General features: G+C 36.6%; 1 pseudogene; it reads right to left on the bottom strand.

Moving 5' to 3' along the window:
• On the bottom strand, window positions 1-4,471 carry LOC120162803 (annotated as a pseudogene).
• Window positions 4,472-4,570: the final 99 nt, after the last annotated feature.

Below are 4,570 nucleotides of genomic sequence, written 5' to 3'. Positions count from 1 at the left end.
TTTTCTCAAAAAGGCTCAACTTGGGGGAGGGGACTTCATCATGGGATGTAACGTTCATCTGCAAAATACTGAGTTGGTAAAATATAAACCATCCTCTTTAATCCTCTGTATTTGAACTATCCGGATTACAAACTAACAAGAAGCCTGCCAATAGCTATGATTGTTCAACGTTGCTAGTAATCGCATCGGGGCAAGATTGCGCTTGAAGAAGCTCTAACCGGTTGAATGGCGGTGCAAATTGCAGTATGTAATCCTCATCTAATGCCGGCAAAAGAAATCAGAACAATCAGTCATTATCCAAAACATCAGCTCCATCAGATTACTGAGACAATGAACTGCAAAACTTCCATGGTGCTCGATGTTGATTTTACTCAATCATATAAACAACTATGCATTCCCATCAAAAACAACCGAAAGGGCTCAAGCAAATGTTGAAGGGGAAATGGAAGTTAGAATCTTACTCTCTTTGACTGTTCCGTAAAGCCAACACAATACCTCGTCGGCAAATGCCAGGCAGACTCCTCCCTAAAGAAAAGTTTTAAATAAGAGAGGAAGGTATTAATAGAACAATGAATCAATGAAATTCCAAAACGGGAAAAAAAACAAGGTGCATGTATATAACCACAAAACTTTTGTTGCATGTCAGTAGCTCTTCACTATAACCGTGCAAAATATCATTTGGTTATACCAATGGGAATACAATTTTTGTTAAAAATAATCAACTTGTTAGATGCATTTGCTGTAATATATACCTGCCAGTAGTTCTTCATTTTCACTCGATGAGTGATGTCTTTGGTTCTGAGTCTCTCGGTGCGTACAAGTCGCCCAGAATCATCCCTACATCAAACATGTCAACAGAAAACTTCATATGTAATTGAAAAAGATAAAAGCCTACTACAAACAACACCATGGAACTGAACACTGCTCAGGCATCGCTTTCTAGATAAATACAGCTCAATGTTTTTGGAGAAGAGAGAGTGCACGTGCTGAAACAGTTTATTGTTGTTTATCTCCTATATGTCAGAGCTAAACTTGTTATAGAACGAAGCGACCTTATAGCCAAACAAGTAAAGAAAGAGTGACATCTTAAGGCAGTTGAAGTTTAGCATGAAATACCAACAGGTATTACCTAAATCCAATAACAATATAAGGAACGCCTGCCAGGAATGATTGAATCTGTGACAATAAAACAACCAAGTTATTTTCTCCACAAATAAAGGCTAATTTGAAAGGGAAGAATGCCATTTCTCAATAAACCTTTTGAAAATGCCATTTCCAAAGAATTTCTGATAAAATAAACTAATGAAATAAGAATCTCAAAATAAGATATAATTTTCATGCAAAACTTCAAAGAAATATCCAGGCACAGCCAATAGTCCATTGGACAAAAAACCATACCCAGAACTTCAACAGTTTCTCTCTTTCATATCTTTCCTCTGTATGATAATCCAACTGCAAAGGCAGGGACACATTCATGAGTAACATAAGTAAAACTGTTACAATAATGAGAACGCAGCAAGTGAAGCATTGAGCATCACAAACTATTAAGTATCTCTATTTCATATCTTTACCTCACGACTTGTTTTCAACTCCACATAAATCTTCTTCCCTCATCTGTTGAATCACAGCAATCCATTTCAGCACCCATCAGAATACGATGAGCACCTAATTTGGTTTTAATCACTGAACAGTATTCAACATTGGCATCAACATGATGTATCCCTTCGTCATCATCTCTTCTTGGATCTTCAGTGGCAAGGCTCTCAAAACAATACCCCCAATAACATCTAAATTAAAAAAAAAACCTCAAAATTGATGCAATTAGAACTTGAAGTAAATTAATTAAGCAATAAAAGAATAACCAGGTCCGCATACCACCTCAACGCCTTTGATTCCTTCATGTTGCTGACCCATAGGGAAATGTAATAATAATAATGATGATGAGGGGGATGCTATAGAAGTTTTGGTACCTTCGACGATCCAACTCACTCTGTGGCCGCTCCGGCAGTTTATGCACGTCAAGATAGACAACACCATTCCGTTTGTGCACTCCCATTTCCCAAGGCTCATTTTTAATGTAAGCAGTAGCCATTATCTGCACGACAATAAGAGACATCCAATGAGATACATAAAAGAAGCGTCTTATCATCTATCAAATCCATAATGAAACTAGGATAAATGCCATCACTTATCAGTGAAAAAGATAAATGGTATTGAAGATGTTCATATAAGAATAAAAGACAGATGAACATAGATACTCTATGGTTGTGTAACATAAAAGAGTAAAAGAAAGATGAACATAGATTCTCTATGCTTGTGTAACATACAAGAGTAAAGAAAGATGAACATAGATTCTCTATGCTTGTGTAACATACAAGAGTAAAAGACAGATGAACATAGATTCTCTATGCTTGTGTAATTCAAGTCATACAAAAGAAAAGAGAAGTGTGCATTCTTCCTACAGAAGCAATTACCTTATTAAGATTGTTGCGAAAAGTCTGCAAAATAATTAGGGAATACTGTTAGATGATATCCTTAATAAAAGCATTAAATGACAAATTCATAGGTCAACGAATATCATTTTCTATACCACAAAGTGAATGTTTTGAAGGGGGATACTTTTGTCTCTTATGCAGCAAGAAGGTCACCAAAACCCTCAGAACCTAGTTCTGGTCCAGGAATCACAAGGTTGGCAGCATTGATTAGACCTCATACACAACACCAAAGAAATGTGTAAAAATTCGTAAGTACTTATATAATGTATCACCACAACAAGACATTTCAACATGATCAATTTCCAATGTTTCACGAATAAACCATACCTTTTTTCTCGGTAAAAGTATCAAAACCTTGATTGAGATCAGCTCCAATCTCTTCAGTAATAAGTCGCTTAAAAGCCTCTGACAATGCAAACAATAAGGAACATACAAAATGAGCTGATGAGGAGGCAACAAGGACAATATAGACCCACTGAAAAAATGCTATGCTGATATCCATAAATATTACCAAGCTGCGGTCATCAAAGTAGACATCTCCACCTTCTACACGGCTATAGCAAGCAAGTTCACATGGCTGTCAAATTTCGTTACTACATTTAGCAAAAAGTAGCCCACAAAAAATTACCTGACAAATGTGTATGCGCATGTATACAGAAGTAAATAATTTACGCACTTTAAAGGGTATCTAAAGGCATAATATAACTCGAAAACACTATTGGCCATCTCAACAAGAAGAAGATAAAAATATACATAAACTAAATAAAACATGTGAAATACATAAACAAAATAAACATGTGAAATATCCTGACAACCATCTTCACTATATCTAAAAGGGGAAATGATAATTCGAGAAAACAAATTGCCTTATTTAGTATATCAAACAATAATTATTTGATGGATCATTAAAGAAAAAGGAAAATACTCACTTCCTGAAAGCAATGCATTTTCTAGACAATGTCTCTTCACTCTTTAAAAACTTCAACTCAGAAACAAAGCGTTCATCACGATGTCCATTAGCAATTTGTTGCCATACCCATAACCTTGCCTCGGAGGATAACCAGGACGGCCAAGGATACCAGCACCTCTATCATTGTGCCAGCGACCACGTCCAAAACCTCCCCTGCCCGGGTTATTAGTATTACGAATAACAGGCAATACTGCAAAAGAATAGTGATAAAGAAGATTGTCACCTTTTTAAGAAGGAAACAAACTCAATCAATGATCAACTCAATTATTCAGTGTATATTACAAGAATTGCAGGCACAGCTAATCCAAATATTCCTGCATAACATTGTCAAATTCTTTTTCTCACATTTCTTCAAATACAGCAATTAAATAGCTCATATTTTATTCTTGTGATCTTACAATTTAAAAACATTCAGTAAACAGATGAGAAGGAGTTCATAACATCTCCTATCACTTGAATATTAAATTTAGCTGTTAATAGCTAGCTACCCGTTTTATTTTCATATATCGTGAACAAATCTCCTATACAAGGAATGGGTACACTTCCAAATCCCCAATTAAGTCCCAGAGTGACTGAATCTAATACAGAAACAATGAATTAAGAATTACCAGGAATAGAGAAAGGGCTAGTGGCAGGGTTTTACAGTACTCTTCATTATCAGACCCAAAAAGATCTTTTTCATCCTCTTCTTCATCCTCTTCGTAGACAAAAATACTCCTTTCAATATTCTCATTATAATCATAATTAGTGGTATTAACATTGGCTACTCTTCTCCGTTTCCCTTCTCTCCTCCGCTGCTAGCGCTTCCACTGGCACTGCTGTCGCCAACGCCGCTTCCGTGGATGAAGAGAAGCCGATGACGATGATGAAGCGGAGGATGAAGATGAAGACGAATGAGAGGAAGATGATTCGCGGGAACCGTCGCGTTTTCGTTGTCATGGTCTTCTCCAAAGAGGTCGACATCTTGTTCCGAGAAATCCATGTCGGAGGAGACTGCGTTTTCGGTTGCCTTGTTACTCTCTTTTTCTCCCCCAAAACAAAAGGAAACCCGAATTTCTTCTTTTCGATTATAACAGTTCCTTTTGTTGTCGACTCGGTGACAAAT

This window comes from Hibiscus syriacus, unplaced genomic scaffold (genome assembly GCF_006381635.1).
Source record: "Hibiscus syriacus cultivar Baekdansim isolate YM2019G1 unplaced genomic scaffold, ASM638163v2 tig00111408_pilon, whole genome shotgun sequence".
Taxonomy (NCBI): Eukaryota; Viridiplantae; Streptophyta; class Magnoliopsida; order Malvales; family Malvaceae; genus Hibiscus; species Hibiscus syriacus.
This window is presented reverse-complemented; position numbering and strand designations above follow the sequence as displayed.